This window comes from Lissotriton helveticus, chromosome 11 (assembly GCF_964261635.1).
Source record: "Lissotriton helveticus chromosome 11, aLisHel1.1, whole genome shotgun sequence".
NCBI classification, from domain to species: domain Eukaryota; kingdom Metazoa; phylum Chordata; class Amphibia; order Caudata; family Salamandridae; genus Lissotriton; species Lissotriton helveticus.
In genome coordinates this window covers 1,160,489,230-1,160,508,086 of record NC_136072.1, presented here as the reverse complement: position 1 = coordinate 1,160,508,086, position 18,857 = coordinate 1,160,489,230, and positions in this window count along the sequence as shown.

Sequence of the window (18,857 nt, the reverse complement as noted above, 5' to 3'; positions counted from 1 at the left end):
TTCATTAATTATTATTAAATTACTTCCCACTCTATTCCCCTATAAACCCACAACCCACTACAGGAAATACATATTTTAATTTAACATAATTAGCAATTAATCAATTAAATTAAATTAATTACCAATTAAATTTAAATTAATTAACAAATATGTTTTAATTAACAATTAATTAAATATTACTACCAATCATTAAATTTACATATTTAATTAATTATAATTAAATTACTTCCCACCCTATTCCCCTATAAACCCACAACCCGCTACAGGAAATAAATTATTTAAATTTACATAATTAGGAATTAATCAATTAAATTAAATTAATTACCAATTACATTTTAAATAATTAACAAATATTATTTAATTACCAATTAATTAAATATTACTACCAAATAATACATTTACATATTTAATTAATTATAATTAAATTACTTCCCACCCTATTCCCCTATAAACCCACAACCCGCTACAGAATAAAATTACACAATAATTAAAAAAAATCATTAATTAAATATAATTATAACATAAAATGACACTTTTCACACATATTAGAACATGTAAAAACACTATAAATAATTAAATATTATTTAAAAAACGATATTTTTTACTATCTAGATTATATACTTGGATATTTTCACTTTCTATATTACTTACAGTCGATATTACTTCACTTACCTTAAAAACGATATTTTGGCTGTCGATATTCTGTCCTGTCGATATTTTGTCCAAACGATATTTCAAACTCGATATTCTGTCCAAACGATATTTTGGAGTCGATATTATGTCTGTGCACCATCAGAAGCACCACGGAAGGAGCGCAAAAGAATGCTGATATTCAGTGCAAAGGAGTTGGAAATACTCATTGAGGAAGTTGTGAAGAGCCATGAAAAACGTTTTGGCAAACAGTCACTGCAGGTCTCAGGGTCAGAAAAACAAAAATCATGGCTGGGAATCCAATCAAAAATCTGCGCAGTTGGTGTTGCACAGTGCTCCATTTTGGATCAGTGCAAGCGGTGGTATGACCTGCGGAGCCGGGCCAAGGAAAGGGTTGCTGCAAGGCTTGCTGAAGGAAACAAAACTGGAGGAGAACCATCCATACAAACAGCATCCACAGCCTTAGAGGACCCTGTGGCGTCCACCCTTCAGCTGGTTACTGTTGTTGGAATGACGGCAATCGATTCCTCAGCACCGCTCAGTACCTCCCAAGGTAAGATGCATGCAAATTAGCATACAATGTTAGAATTACTAAACATACTCAGTAGAAAATAGTATTCCAGACCATGTTTTACTTGTAACACACAAATGCATTATGGGAATAGCAGTCAGCAAATCCAAATGGGAAGGCAAGTGGGTAGCAAACCAGCATAGTTACAATCATTTGTGACAAGCAAGTTAATCTCCACACACAGTGTGTTTCAAAATAACTTTATTTAACAATACAATGTTCAAAATCGAAAACGTCCAACTATGCAAACTAGAAATGCACTGTTTAACACCACAGATGCACCCGTGCAGGAGTCCGATTCCAATGAAAGCCATGCACCCCCGGAGAGTAAGTCAGGAGAAGACAGTGCAGTGTCACCATCACCCACAACACCTACACCGACAAGATGCAGGAAGACAGTGGCACCATTGCCTGCACTAGACAAAGAGGATGAGGGCCAACCTGACCCTCCAACACCACAGCCTGTGCAGACACCCACATTAAGGCCACGCGTACAGCTGCAACGTAGGAATAGCCACATCAGGAGACGCAGGGCAGTTGCACAGATGACAGCTGAGGGAGGTGACAGTTCAACGTCCTTTGCGGGACTGGAGAACGCAATGTTGCAGGTACAGCGCCTGCAATGTAAATACGTGCGTTCTAAGCAGGCACACCTTTCATCTCTTGCTAGCAAAATGGGGGAGATGAGTGACAGCAAAAAGCATCTCACACCAGCTGTGCAGGAAGGTCACAAGGAAACAAATCAACACTTTGGCGAGATGACACTAGCAATCCGCATTCAGGTACTTATGCAAAGTGATGCAAGAAGACCAGGTATCCCATCGCAAAAGACATCATCAATTTCTTGGTCATTTGGATGGGTACACTAGGGCCATCAACTGGCTAAGCACAATTACTGCACAACTATCCCGATGTGCTATAGGCATGCAGTTGGAAATGACAAATTGCTGCGGTGATGTTTCCAGGGGACTGATCCAAGTCATCAATGCTATGGAGCAGATGCAAACTAATTCTGTTGCTGCCGTAGTGTCATGGGGGAGGGGAGGTACTGAGGATGCCTCCAGCCGCAAAAGGAGCGTGGCACCAGTGATGGAATGCAGGAGGCGCAGCACACGGAATACTCCAGCATCAGAGTGCTCTAACAGGGATGTGTCTGAGCCCCCAGAACGGGCAATGGGAGTGCGCGGACACTGGAGATAGTGTGGATATGAGCACAGGATTGTTTTTTGATGATGTAACCATTATCCATATTTGTCTGGACTGATGTATAAGTACCATGGCAAAGTTTTTCTGTTGCCTTTCAGTTTACACATTGGACTTTTTCTGCTTTGCATGTGTGCATTAACACAAAAAGTATTTTTTTCAAAATAAATCCAAATGGCAAAGAAACAATGCAGTGTCTGGTTTAATCATTACAATCCTCACAAATAATTAAGTGTTATTTCTGCACGTAGCTGTCTTCCTTCTGCTGCACTCGATGCCCTTGATGCTTGTTGTGGTTGTGATGTCTCCTCGTCTTCGTCGGGTTCAGTATCCAATAGTTCCAGGGGTATGCCTTGAGCAGTTGCTATGTTCTGCAACATGGCACAAGTGGCAACAATTTCACAACACATGTCTGGCCTGTACTGCAATGCACCGCCGGCTTTATGTAGGCAGCGGAAGCGACTTTTCAGTAGGCCAAAGGTCCGCTCAATCACAATACGTGTTGACCTGTGCGCTGCATTGAATCGCAGTTCACTTGGTGTACTTGGATTCAGGTATGGTGTCAAGATGAATGAGCTGTCACCTATGGAGTAAAAGGCAATAGATTAGTCACTGATATGTCTCACAAGGGCCAGAGAATCTGCATAAGAGAGTGACATGTGTTTACCAAGCAGGTATCCCTCACCAAATTCACCCCCAGGGAGACGTGTAAGTATGCCGCTGTGTCTGAAGATGTAGGAATCATGCGTACTACCTGGGTATCTTGCGATTATATCTGTGATGATGTTCTTTGCATTGCATATGACTTGTATAGTCAGTGAATTATATGACTTCCTAATCCAGTATATGTACTCATTCACTGAGGGGGGACATATAGCTGCATGTGGCCCATCAATGCAACCAATTACATGGGGGATGTGGGCTATCGGGTAAAAGTCCAATTTTGTTTCTAGCAATTCCTGTGGGGCAGAGGGAAATCTTATGGTAAAGGTGTGGCGCCGCAGCCAGGGCTGGACGCTGGGGATCACGGTTCGATTCCTGGCTCTGGTGGCAGGGGTCTGCCCAGCACCATGCAACACTGGGCAGTAACTCGCCTAATATTCTCAACAGCCCCCAGCGCTGAGCTACCCCTTCGGGGGTGAGTTGTGTGCTACACAAATACTGGATTTGTTTTATTTTTTATGTGGTGGTGCATCCTCAACAACATAGCGTCCAGGAATGAGTTAAAGAGACACAATAGTGCACTTTGAGAAATGCCTCCTGCTGCAGCTGTTACCCCCGGGAAGCTACCTGAGGCTAGGAGGTGCGGTGAACATAGGACCTGCACATGGGTGAGGATGGCATGGGTTCTGCGAGTCTGACGCTGCAGTACTGGATCTAATTCAGCTATCAGACCATAGATCACGGAAAAAGTCAACCTATATATCCCATAAATCTCTTTTGCTGTCTGACCCAACAATGTAATGCACAATCTAAAAATTAGTTCCTGTATCCTCCTTCTTCTCTGTGCTGCTGCTTGTTTCCTCATCCTCCTCGCCATGACGTACAGCGCGGCTATTGTGAAACATTCTGAGGCATTCTGGGCCTGTTTAAATAGTTTTCAGTTTGTTAACACCTGATGTGAATTGGTGCTATTTTGCACGTGCGAAATAGCGAATTCTAGCATAATCACAAATTGCGAATGTTTGATGCATTGGTTTGCGAATCCCTGTTTGCAAATCAGCAAATAAGGAATTGCTATTTCATGGTCACAAAAATGAGAATCGGAAAATTAGCGAATTTACATCAAATTTGGCGAGGTTCAACAATGCATTGCATAGTGCTATTTTGCTATCGCAAACAGCTGTTTTTGCGATTTGCTCTGTTTCCAATTGCAAATTAGCTTGATGCATGTGCCCCTTGATCTCCTCGTAAATGAATGTGTCCTTAACTGGTGCTCATGAAAAGCGCTTGTGTTGATGATTAAGTATTGGTGCTGAGTACCCGGAAACCACTGGTTCAAATTAAGCACTGGAATTACCCATGATTGCACTACTTTCAATTATGATGGTTGCATTCATAAATGGAACTGCATATCCTTATGTTGCACTTAGCTGAAAAGTTCCCTATGTTGATACATAAGGAGACTGTCTCAGACGAATTTGCCTATTCAGAAGATATAGTCCAATGCGCCATCACCACCAGTTTCAGGATTCGCAATTTACCGCCATATTTCAAACGCTCCAGTCTCACCATCAACATCTGAATTAAATTGTTCAGAAATGTACCGGAAGGTAAAGAAACAGCCCATATTATTTTTACAAAGAAAAATAGACGAACGCCCACTTTATAGCCCATGACATAAAAGCCTTAGCATGCCCAGCTTGTCCAAATCCACACCACCTAATTCAGCCCTGCCAAGTACCACGCATCTGATGTTAGACTAACACATTTAAGTGTGGTGATCCGCATCACCGCACTGAAATGCAAAATCACGCATAACAGGCATCGCGTCTCCTCGGGTACCAGTGCTGCTAATCAATGCTGGTGTAGTATTATTTCAATGTGGCCGCCGTCAGTTTTCTAGTGCTTCCCCTGTCTCCTAAACGTGATGCGGTACATTTTGTTATGCAGTACAGCTGCCTGTGTGGTGGTCCTGTAATGAATGTCCCTTTTCTATGCCCACAACATTTTGCCGTATTTCCGTAGTATGTCCTTAAAGTTAGGTCTCGCGAGGATTTATTGCAGGTGCGCGCCATGCACCGGCAGCCCTACAATATCAGCCGTTTCGAGTGCGATATATGCAAGGACAGAGGCTAGGGGCTTGAGAAGGGCACTGGAGCTCTGGAGTGGGTGATGCGACCCGGGATAACTCCACCTTCCTGCGGGGAGAGATGTGAAAAACAGCCACTCTGCATGGAGGAGCCGGGATCTAAGATTCCAGCACGATGACACCAAAGCGCTGAAGTGCCCAAATTCATTGCTGTTTTGTTCTTGGGGGAAAGGAAATAACAATGAGTAAGTATCAAAGGAATAACATGCGGGAGTCTGTTTCCAGGCTGATTCCTACTTGTTTTCTTCAAAACTTTCACATGGCGGTAAAAGCTACCTTCGATACAAAAGGGGATGATGGACGGAGCGTTTGAGCAAATCAAACACTCACCCCCAGTCAACTGATCTGGGTTTTATCCATCACCATTCTTTAGCTCACTCAGCCACCCCAGTTCAGACATGGCCATATGCAAATCAGTCTGACCCTGTGCCTCATGGGAACAGTCCAGCCCGAACTGCCAAGCCATGTCTTCCCTGGACCGGAAACAAGCATCCTGGGACCGGTTTCGGATTCATAATCCTCATCAGCCAGGCTATCTTGAATCCATACCTTAAAGTGTCAGTTTGTTGTTCTTATAGTTTCCACTTTTTTGTCCTGTTTCTGAGAATAATACGTATCCTTGTCGTTTATTCACAGTCTGGAATTAACAAAAACGCTCATGTAATTCTCTCTTGTGTTTGGTAACATAAGTGAAGCGTTCACTACTCTGTGGGGCATACCTGATATATTTTCGATCTCCCTCATGTACTGCAACCACTTCATTTGTTGAATCCCCAGGCGGCTACTCTCATTCTCGGCCAAAGTACAATTTCCTGTATACAAAAGTATGTTTTAAAATCAAGTATATCTTAGGCATTTAACTTGGGCAAAAGAAATTGATCTTTTATTCCGCGTTTCACCTACTTGATTTGGCGGCGATCCGGTGACTGCTTAGTCAATCTGTGGATGCGGCGGCCATTTTTGTGTGTGGCTTTTAGCTTCGACGCGCATTGCTGGAACCCGCGCGTTCTGTGGCGGCCATCTTTTAGTGGTTTTTTAGAAAAAGTCAAGTATACTCTATTATCTATGTGTGAAGTCAAACTATTTTGACAAGAATGGTCTTCGCACAAAAACAAAGAATAAATTTGAATTAATGAGGGGTTAAGGGATTTATGAAAACACTTTACGTGGTCAGTCACACTCTGACTGCAGTGGCCACCTTTTAGTGTGTTACTGCTTGTTCCATATATAAAATTCAAATTCGTGTGGTTGTTACAACCTTGATACTTCAGACAACGAATTTAAACCAGTGAGTGCGCTATTGAATTTTAATATCAAATACGCCTCTTTCTGTAGCAGGATTTTATCAGGATCCATTATTGTTCTCGATTGTTGCAAAAAAAACAAGATTGACCACTTGAAATCATTTTCAGTGTGGTTGTTTTCAATGAAATGTTCGACCATGGGGGCGGTTAAAACTTTATTCTTCAACCGTGATTTATGTTGAGTTATACGTATATTGGCTTGCTGGGTTGTCTTGCCAATATAAATTTTCGAACATGGACAAACAACCACGTACACGACGTTGCGTGTTTTTGCAGTTCGAGAAACACAAATGTTTCCACCTCACACTCCCATGTTGGAATTCCTTTACTTCCATTGTGTTCCCACATGCCGCACAGCAGCCGCATTTATGGTGTCCCTCAATGGGTTTCATCCCCCATTGGGACAATAAGTCACTTTTAGGTTTGGGTAGAGCAATGTCTGCCCGCACTATTTGCTGGCCTATGCTTCTATTTTTCCGGTACGCAAAGAGCGGACGGAAAAAGTGGGCCGTCCAGATTGTCCAAAAGATGCCAATTTTTGAGGCCCAAATGTAGTGACGCAAACTAATCTGTCTAGTTCAGGTTTTGTTTTGGTCTGTAAAAGGCATTCTCGAGGCGTACACCGCACCCTCTTATATGAATGCTTTAGCAATTTGCGGGGATACCCTCTGTCTTTCAATTCCTCACAGAATGTATCAGCATGTTTTTCGTAATCAGACAGCTCCGTACAATTTCTTCTAATACGAAGCAGTTGGCCATATGGTAAGTTGGCCTTCAGATTTCTTGGGTGAGCACTTAGATGATGCAACATTGTGCTTTGTCAGTCTTTTTTCTATAAAGGGAGCATATTAACCGCCCTTCTGTACAGGTAACTTCCACATCAAGGAACGTCATTTTGGTGTCACTGCATTCCATAGAGAATTTAATATCTTGGTGTTTTGCATTGAGCCATGCATGGAACTCCATCAACTCAGTATTTTGAAGATACTTTGAATATGTTACTTAGTAACAACTCAAAATAATGTTATTTAAAATGCAACAACATAGGCAGCCGTGACCGTGAAGTGCATAACACATTGATATTTTTAAGTCCTAGAGATTCGGACATCTCGTTTAAACCAGATATTGTGCTGTTAACTTTGAGAATAAGGTAGGCTTCTTTCCATTTCCCAGCTGCATATGCAGCTGTCACCCACCCCAGACGTGTATTGGAGACAGGCTATCAGGCACACAGAGCAGTAAGTGCAGAGAAATGTCCTCTTTCTAAAAGTAAAACACAAAAGATGATGGACGGAATGTTGCACAATGGCAAAACATTCACCCCAAGTCACAGATCTGGGTTTTATCCATCGTTATTTTGCTCACCAAGCCACTCCAGTTCAGACATGGCCATATGCAAATCAGTCTTGACCCTGTAACCTCACGGGAACAGTCCAGCCCGAACTGCCAAGCCATGTCTTCCCTGGACCAGAAACAAGCATCCTGGTACCAGTTTCGGATTCATAATCCTCATCAGCCAGGCTATCTTGAATCCAGTGGCCAAGTGAGCAAGGGACTCACGTCTGAGCATACCCTGAGCATACCCTGCCAACTTAGGGCGAACAAAGCGATACAAAAGGGGATGATGGACGGAGCGTTTGAGCAGATCAAACACTCACCCCCAGCCAACTAATCTGGGTTTAGCAGCAGACATACAGTAATGAGGGGGGCGCTCTAGGTTAGGGAATACGTTTAATTTACTGTCCAACACCTTCCCTAGTGTCCACGGGGACTGGAGTTGGAATAGTAAATTAAACTATTCACTATCCAGTACCCCAAAGCGCTATGCGTTGTAAAGGTTTGCGTTGTAAAAACCGCGTTGTAAAGGCATGCGATGTAAAAGCATGCGTTGTAATGTCATACATCCATTGCAAATGCTTGTTTACCTTCCAATGCGTGCCAGCAGATCTTGTTCCTGTAGGGAGCTGCAATCCTTCTCCTGTCCGTGTCAGCTCTCCTCTGTGCTGCCTTCTGCTCTCTGAGGGCCCCCACCCCCATCTTTTTCCGGGCCTGGCTGTGGCTCTGACTGAAGAGAAACAATGTAATGTGTTACTTTGTTTCTCTTCAGTCCTGGCTCAGTGTGAGGAGCTCAGAGCAGGCTGCACACTGCCGCTGCTTTAGAGCAAGCCTCTCTCTCACAGCTCTCTACAGAAGAGCTGAGGGGGCTCCTTCATGTACTGAAGACTGGGGGCCCCCCGGCACCGCGGGGGCTGCAGGGGTATTTGTTACGCCCCTGACCCCCTGGGCTGGGTTACTCACCTCTAAATGCCCCCCTATGCTACAATCCTACTCACACAGGACGTGCAACCTCTCTGACCTTCCCGCTGCCTATGAAGCATCACTCCTGCCCTGCTGACGCCACCATCATATCCTCTCAGACCCCCGCCCCCCGCCCGGAGGTCTGGTCTGACTGGTCGCCGATAGATTCGGAGATCACATTAAAGTGATCTGTGGCCGCTGCCTGGAGCAATGCTTTCATTGAACCCCCAATCCGGTGATTTAAACATCAGGGCCCTTTTAAAGGCAGAAGCCTCCTTGGGCGGCGTGGTCCCAGGGGAGGAGTGTGCTGAGCTCAGCAATCCTGGGCTGTGAAGCCCCCTGACAGCACCTGGTAAGGATTGGATGGATTCTAGGTGCATGTGACGTGGGCAGGGGACCAATGACGCTGTGGGGAAATGATTGGCAAATCATGTATTTTAAATCACATTGGACCAGGAGCACCAGTGAAAACTGCAGAACTGAATACAACTTTACAGGGGTTACTTTTTCTATCAATTACATGTGAGGACTTTTTTTCGTAAAGTTGGTGACTTTTGGTGCTTTTAATTTAACTACATTTCACCAAAAGCTTCAGGGAGCAGTTTATAAGGGTAGTTCTAAGTGCATGGCCATCCAGGCACAATGGGTGAACCCCGTTGCCTCCCAGTAGAGCCACATACACATGCAAACAAACATACAAAGACACACCCAAGCATGCCCTCCTCATGTTCAGACATGAAACTGGACTCAGGGTATCAACTTTAACTCTAAACGTTAGAATATCTGGTACCCTGTGGGTTGTAAAGATTCTTCAAGCCTGAATAACTCTTTGCCGTGCCAGGGGTGTCTAGGCGCTGGTGGAGGCGTAACGCAAAATGGTGGGCCCCCTCTGGAACGTGATGACACCATGAGACACCCACATCTCACAGATATGCATTGATCTTGCGCTGAATGGGACCCCCTTGAAGGGTTAGGGGCTTCCTGGATGGTTGGACCACCCCGAGCTGCAGGGGTGCGTGTTACGCCCCTGGGCGGTGTCCTCTGCTGGCACTTAGAAGGGAAGAGACAGATGCCCTGTAGACACAATGTAGGCCAGGGCAGGGCACGCCCTTCAAAACACCTAAGACACTTCTTCGATCCTCCGTCCCTTGTATAGCTCAATGGGTGAAGTCATTGCCCCTTGAAGCTATTCGTTTCTTGAGGGGGAGATGGGGCCAAAGCTGCCGATTTAGGGTCACTGCAGCCAGGTTCGAGTCGCTACGTCAGCTCAACGTCCTGTGATTCTGGGAAACCACTGATTGCCCGATTTATGTCTTGGGGGTATGGATACTCTGCCGCAACAGCGATGGATATCTATACCACCAAGACTGTGGTCCGCCCGCCGAATTTAGATGGGAGAAGGCCTTAGGCTTAATCACAGCAGAGACTATTTCATGGCCCGGACGAGTAAAGGCCTTCAAAGGCAGACCTTCCAAATTTAGATGGGCGAAATTAGAGGTCAGCTTTCACTGCCAGTCACCGCAAGTAAAACCCTGCTAGTAAGGGGCAAAGAAAACTTCTAAATGCTCCCCTCGCCATAGGAGAGGACTGCCATGGGAAGGGGAGCATTTTATTTTTTATTTTCAGAAATAAAATCCCACTTGGAGAAGTTTGGCTCAATGGTTAGAGCGGCAGACCCTGATACAGAGGTCTAGCCTGGGACCAGGGTTCAATTCCCCGCCTCAGTGGGTCTTGAGCTTAAAAATTCCATGGACCTGATAATTCTCGCCTCGGTGCCTATTCCAATCATGGAGTCCCACTATGCAACTCTGGGCAATAGCTTGCTTAATCTCCACAACGGCCCCCACAACGCTAAGGATGCCTGGCCTCCACCTTGGGGGTACCCAGGAGTGAACACCTCACAGGGAAAGCCAGGATGTGTTCCACAGCGGTATTCGTACAAGCGCCTTGAGACCTTTGCGGGTGAGTAGTGCGCTATACAAGTATCAATTTACATTTACAATTTACTTTGTAGATTGCAAACATAAGTTAATATTAACTCAAAACGAATATCATGTAATTCATTGTATAGTAAATTAGTAATAAAATGTATTACTAATTATATAAACTTTATATATATATATATATATATTTAAAAATATGTGTACTATAGACAGACAGACAGATAGATAGACAGACAGACAGACAGACAGACAGACAGACAGACAGACAGATAGATAGATAGATAGATAGATAGATAGATAGATAGATAGATAGATAGATAGATAGATAGATAGATAGATAGATAGATAGATAGATAGATAGATAGATAGATAGATAAAAAATGGGACTGCCCCCAAAGTAGAAAAATAAGCCATTTAAAAAAAAAGAAAAGGGGGGGTTCCCCCGCCAAAAGAAAATAATGCAATTATTTAAAAAGGGGAGGGCTGGGAAATTTACTGCCAAAACAAAACAATGATTTTCTTATTATTAAAAAGCTAGCAGTGTTGGTGGGGGTTTACTGCCCCTGAAGAAACACACAAACATTCACATTCACATTCACACGCATAATTCAAGTTTTATAATTATATTACATTATATTTTCAAAAGATAAGACAATTTGGATTAAAACTATTTATAAAAAAGTATTAACAAATACTTGATTTAAAAACATATCAACTTTAAAATGAATGTTTGAACAATTAAAACTAAACAAGTTCATTAAAATATGGACTTATCTTCAATGATGTGAAGTAATTACTCCTGATCTTAAAACACTCTTATTTTAAACACTGCTGACGTCACAACTGCGGTGTAATGACTCCCGATGTAAATTCTGTGAAATTACAACTGACCTTCCTGTTGAGGGAAGCTGATGGCAGGGGGCAGTCTCTGAGAGGATTCTGGGTGGCTCTTTGATGCTGGGCAGTTTGTCCCACAATAGAGCAGACTGCAGAGGCCCAGTTAGGAGCTCTGAGAGGTAGGGGCTTGTATACAAGCCCCTTGCGCCACTTTTGCGTCACTTTTAACATTGGAAAAATGACGCAAAATTGGTGCAAGTGGGTTGTAAATCTGCCCCGTAGTATTTTACCTCTCACCTGCATTAGAGGTGGGCTTATGGCTTCTGAGAACCAGATGAATTGAGTTACAGACTCTTAGGCGCAGTAGAGGGTTGTAGTGTTTGTGGGCGTCAGATGAAAACCTTTGAAGGCCAGCTAAGGGGTCTGAGTGATCACCAGAAGCATCGAAAGCTGGTAGTAGGGCTCCAAGAGCTGGAAGAGGTGGTTTGAGGGACACTGGAGACCAGACCAATGATCTGGCAGGGCTGGTTGATGAAGTGTGAATGCTGACTGATGGCTTCTAGAGGTTGGCTAAGAATCTTTTTTGATGGCTAGGCACCGGTGCAGTCCTCTGTGGCCAAACATAAGTTCTCTGGGAGTGAACTATGAGTGACTGCCTATGGGCTGAGAGCAGACTGAGGGAGGCAGGTCCCATTTGCCAGATGCTATGCATGGACGCGGTTAGTTTGAGTGTTGGAAAAGTGAGTATGATGATCAGTTGAGAATATCTGCGTTGTAGATGATGATCTCTGCGGGCCAGCAAAGGGTGTCCGTGGCCAGCATCGGGTCTCCAAGGACAGGTGAGGGTGGTTGAGAACTAGCTAAGATTTGCTCAAGGCTAGCTCTAGATTTCCTACACTTGCTGAGCGTCTTTGTTATGTTTGTTATGTTACGTGTATTTGGAGTGCATTCTGGTGCTGAGCGGCAGTGTGCCTAGCCCTGCCTCTAGTAACGTGGTTAGTTGAAAAGCCAGGTCAGACTTCAGCTTCTTGTGGAATTCAAGAGAGACGAAGAGGCTCTGATGTAGAGTTGGAGGCCGTTCCATGCTTTAGGAACAATGTAAGAGAACGCCCGCCCACCTGATCTGGTTATGTGTATGTGTGGGATGCGTGTGAGTAGGAGTCCTGTGGAGCAGGTACGTAGGGGGTTAGTGGAAGGAGATGTAGCTGTTCAGGCAAGTCAGCTCTAAGTTGTTTAGTGCCTTGAATGTGTGTGTGAGGTGTTTGAATTTAGCAACTTTGTGTATCGGGAGCCAGTGTCTTTCCCTGAGGTGTGGTGTAATGTGAGTTGTGCGTGGGAGGTTGAGGAGTCTGGCTGCCGAGTTCTGGATGGTTTGTGGCCTTCTAGTAAGTTGCTTTATGATCCCGGTGTAGAGGATGTTCCCGTATCCACCTTGCTGGTGACCAGGGCGTGTGTCACAGTTTTTCTAGTGTTGCTTGGGAGCCATTTGAAGATTTTCCTCAGCATCTTCAGGGTGTGAAAGCAGGATGCAGTGACGGTGTGGACTTGTGTGGTCAAGTCCAATTTCCGTTGATGATTATTCAGCAGTTCCTTGCGTGGGTGGAGTGTTGGGTCAGAGTTTGGCCGGCCACAAGTTGGAGTCCCATGGTGAGGGCTTCTTGTTGAAGATCACTACTTCTGTGTAGTCTCTGTCTTTGAGGACCCGCTGAAGGCTTGTGAGGGCTGGCAATGAGAGAACCAGCGTTCACCATGTGAAATGGTGTGTGTGGCCAGTCCCACATGGACTGTTTTTGCTTTTTGGGGGCGGCTACTCCAGAGCTCCGTTAGTGGCTGCATCTAAAAAGGAATCCGTCATCACTCTTGCAGAGCTCAATAATTGCGCACCTCAAGCATATGTTTTCCCTCTCTTGTACAAACCTCAGTCCACCCTCTGGTGCACCTCACCCTGTGCCCCCTGTCACATTTCTTTCTGCTCTCTGCTGCACATACCTCCACCCTCTTGTGCACATCACCCTGTGCTCCCCTGCCACACCTCTTTGTGCCCTCTGCTGCACATAACTCGGTCAACCCCCTGTGGCTCTCCACCCTCTGGTGCACTCCACCCTGTGCTCACCCCCTGCCATGACCTCGTGCACCGACCTACTTGTGCATCTACTTGTGCAGGGTTACACTCAAAGCATGGTTGTGAGTTTACTGTGTTGGCTTCGGTTCATGGGTGTCGGTGTTTTTCTTGTGTCTGCCTGCTGTTAGCATGTGTGTGGTTGCCTGCATGTGTGTGTCCATGAGCAACTCTGTCTGCCGGCCTGTTTGCAAGGGTCCCTGCTTGTTTGTTAACCTGTGTGCTGGGTTCCTATATGTATTTTGCCTATGGGCGTGGGGGTCTGCGTGCCTGATGTCTTACAGGCGGGGGTAATTACCGGAGGGGTGTTCTGCGGGCATTTATATTGTGCTAATCTGTGTGCACACGCAATACAAAATGCAAGCCACCTGTCTTTGCAAAACTTTGATTTATAAGGATATAGAAGGACATTCCACTCACAGAAATCCCCGGGGCCCTGTATAAAAGTGATAAAATTCAGCAGAACAGGAAATTAATTGAAAGTACTAAATATGTTTGTGTGGGTCGAGGTCGTATAGTCTATGGGTCAGCTGTCCTGCCGGAAGTCCCGCCCACCCCCTTCCGTCTCAATTACACTAATCCGCGGAGTCCATTACCAGGCTACTTCGGAATCCCAACCCGGGCCCTAAAACAAATTGGGGTCAGGGAATCGGAAATGCAGGCGCCAGAGTGATGTGAGAGTGGTGTCTGTGCCAGTCTGATAAGGTGCCCCTCCCCCACCGTTGCCATCACAAACCACTGCAGCCAGCTGTGATAAGCGCCTGACGGGCAGGTCTGTGTCCCATCCTATGTGTCCTGTGCTAGGGTGGAAGGTGGTTGCAGTCTTTTATGCTTTAGTGTACTTTGTTAGTATATGTTGTTTGTCATCATGCTAAAATGTTTCACTGTTTTCATTGCACGTACGAAGTGACTACAAACTCCATATTATCTCAGTGATGAGGAGTTATTCAGCTGATGTGGTATCTTTCTTGTGAACTTCGGATCTCACCCAAAGAAGGGCCTGGATGCAGACAGATTATGACATAGGGCCTAATTTATGTGTTGGCGGTATGTATGCTATGGATGTGGGGGGGCCATAGGTTTGGCTGCGGCGGTGACAACTCTGTCACCACCATCAGCAAACCTCTTTGATGGCCCGAAATAAGGAAGGGCCATCAGAGAAATGGCTTAGCTTAGCCACCCTGTTCTCCGGCAACGGCAACCAGCCCGCTATCTCCTTCTGGACCCAATCAGGCCCCTGCTCAAGAAGTCCTCAGCAGACCCCACGGACCTCAAGAACTACCGGACCATCATGCTCCTCCCCTTCACGGCGAAAGTCCCAGAGAAGACCGTCAATGCAGAGCTAACAAGGTTCATCGAAGATAAGGCCGTCCTCGACCCCTCTGAAACTGTATTCCGCAGCAAGCACAGCACCGAGACCGCCCTACTCACCGCCACAGACAACATCCGCACCCTCCTCGACCAAGGCCACACCGCAGCTCTAATTCTACTAGACCTGTCGGCAGCACTCGACACCATCTCCCACCACACTCCCGCAACCAGACTACACAACGCACGGCATACGAGGAAACACCCTCAATTGGATCCGACCGTTCCTCAACGCTAGAATCCAAAGGGTCAGACTGCCACCCTTCCTCTCTGAACCCACAGAAATCAACTGCGGAGTACCACAAGGATCATCGTTCAGCCCAACCCTCTTCAACATCTACATGGCCCCCATCGCCCACATCGTCCGACAGCACGGCCTCAGCATAGTACTCTACGCCAACGATACCCAGCTCATCCTCTCCCTCACTCAGGACCCCACCACCAGACTCATTTCCTGGAAGGAATGCAACACGTTGCAGCCTGGATGAGCAACAGCTGCCTAAAGCTCAACTCGGAAAAGACTGAAGTCCTCGTTCTCAGAACCACCCCATCGGCATGGAATAACACTTGGTGGCTCACCACCCTCGGCAACCCTGGGACCCCCACGGACCACGCCAGAAACCCTGGCATCGTACTCGACTCCTCCTTCTCCATGAACCGACAGGTCAACGCCGTCGCCTCCAGCTGTTTCAACAAGCTCCACATCCTCTGTAAGACCTTCAAATGGATCCCCCGCAAATCAAGGAAGACAGCCACCCACGCACTTGTCACCAGCAGGTTAGACTACGGTAACACACTCTACGCTGGCATAAACAAGTCCCTACTCCGCAAGCTCCAGACTATATAGAACACTGCCACCAGAGTCGTCTTCGGCATCCCTCAACTCGAGCACATCAGCCAACACCTACGGAAGCTCCACTGGCTCCCCATTGAGAAGAGAATCACTTTGAAGACACTCACCCACGCCTACAAATACCTACACAACACCAGACCCAATACCTCAACGACAGAATCACCTTCCACATACCCAAAAGGAACCTCCGATCTGCCAACCTCATCCTCGCCAAAACCCCATGCGTCCACAGAGCAGAAGCCAGGGGGAGATCCTTCTCCTACATCGAGGCCAAGGCCTGGAACAAGCTCCTGATTCACATCAGACGCGCCCCCTCCCTGAACACCTTCAGGAAGACTCTCAAGACCTGGCTCTTCGGATGAACAGACCTGCTAACCCCCCTTCCCCAGCGCCTTGAGACCCTCACAGAGTGAGTAGTGCGCTTACAATTCCCTGATTGATTGATTGTAATCTATTTGCTGATATGATGCATTCTCCTCATTGTTGTTCTCTGCCTTGCTGCTCAGCCAGTGGTGAAGTCACCAGAATGCTGGAGTGTTTGTGTTTGGTCAAGAGTCACTTGGTGTGCATGGACTGAGCCTCAAGGAGGCTGCTCCCGGTGGGGCATAACATGGAACATATCACCTTCCTATAACTGACGAAGCAACTTGAAGAATACATTTATGATCTTTTTCTACTTAACCATGTCTATGTGGCATGCTTCATTTTAACAGTCTGCCCACCCAATCAGGATGGACAGACACATAGTCATTTTTTACAGCCCGTCACAGTCGGGCAAACCCTGCCGGTGAAGGCAAATAATGCCCCCTCGCCATGGGAGATGACTGCAGCGTTGAAGGGGCAGCATTACTTTTTTTATTTTTAAAACAGAAAATCCTGTTTCAGGATTTTCTTTTTGAAAATGATGAAAGAAAACTGCTTGGTGCAGGGCTGCGTCACGCTGAAGTGGAAATCTCTACCAGACCACATAGCAGTGTCTCCTCCAAGGGCCTGTTCCCAGAGGAGCTGGCGGCTAGGGAAGCCGAAAAGGAGTTTAGGCTGCAGATGGCTATACTGAAAATGAAGGAATATGAGCTGAATATGGAGGATGCGAGAGCCTTGGCTGAGAAGAAGTAGTTTCTGGGTCAAAAAATAAGCATAAGAGAGATGGAACTCAAAGCAAGCGTATGGATTCCAGAAATAATGGTGGCAGCGTACCCACAGTGTCTGAGGGGGACAGGAATGTCAACATACCTCAAGATCTGGTGCCCAGCTATGTGGTAGGGGGTAACATTTATAAGAGGTTTTCTGCATATGAGGTGGCCCTCAAAAGCACAAGGTCCCAGATGAGTTTTGGGGAGCCTCACTTTGGAAACACGCGCCTACGGTGGGGAAGAATACCTTACTCACACTGGAGGTGAGGAGCCAGATGAAGTGCACGCTCATGAAATCCATCCTTGTTGCAGAGTTTGGGCTCGCCCCAGAGACGCCCCACATTAGATTCAGGGATAGTCAAAAGATGCAGAGCCAGGGTGGAATTCTTGATTACGACAGCAAAGCACTGCACGATTGGGTGAGGGACAGCAAAGTTGAGGATTTTACTGAGTTGTTTATTCTGATACTGAGAAAGTGCATGTTCAATTTCTGTTTTACAGAACTGCACCAGCACCTGATCAATAGTAAGCTCATTGATCCTGCGGAGATTGCTAAGGATGCGGACCACTGGATCTGCACCAGAGTGTCCAAAAAGATATCTGGGGGATCACCAGAATGGTGGTCAGCCGTCCACCAGAAAAAAGGGGTGGAGAAAAACCTAAAAACAAAGAGTTCTCTAAAGGCCCCCACAATAATTCCCAAGGGAACAACAGTAACCAGTCCCAGGCTGAGCCTACAAGAAAGGGGGTAATCAAAAATAGGGAATGGACACTAGTGTCTACTGAACCATTGGTCCAAAATTGACATCCCTCATAGACAACCTGATCGGTGCGATGCGGTATATCTTTTATCCGCCCCCTCAGGTGTCATGGCATATTCATAGGGAAGTCAAAAGGGTTTTTGTATGCCTGCCTCACCCGAGGCTACCTCTGGTTCTGGTAGAAGTGTCCAGAAATGATAGGGAGGGTGAAAATAATAAAAGCAGTGTATCTCCAAGAAAAATTTTAATAAAGGAGGGGATACCACTGTCGATTAAAAAATGATCGATATATATGTAATCGAGTTACTAGATTACCATATAGCTATGTATATATGGGCGCGTCAACATGTTTCAGCTCTTTGGGCCCAGCCGGGTCTATAGAGCTTTCGTCAGGACATAAAACAAACAAACATATACATGAGGTACTCACACCATTAGTGTAGTTTCCTTTCGCTATATGTAGCGTTTCTTATTTTTGTCACCTGAAATATAGGAGCACAAACACATACAATCCAAGGCAATGTGGCATTGTATTTACGGTGATTAGACATACAATAGTTTTCAGCAAAACATATATGCTAGTATTACTAGTCGCTTTTATGTAGCTAATTCTCAGTCACATAAAAATTTCTGTAGCATAGGAAAGTAGCAGGGGAACATGTGGTGACATAATTTGCACAGGGCGTATAGTGGATGCATGTGTTCAATGTTACGCATTCTCAGAGAAATACCGTATCGGCACATTGGTGAGTCAATACATTAAAAGGTTTTGTTTTTAAAGTACCAAAAGGTGAGTGTGCAATTGCTAATTGAAGGTCTGCAAAAGCGGGTTCATTTCAGCATTGGTATATTATGTCCCCAACGTTTTGTTTTCAAAGAACGAAAAGTGAAAAATTGTTTTAAGTGCATGATGGCGGTAAAGCGTGTCTAGCTCAGGTCGCGAGGAAATGCATTAGCGCATTATGGGAGGAGGTTATTAGTACCTTGGTAGGTTGTTTTCTGTA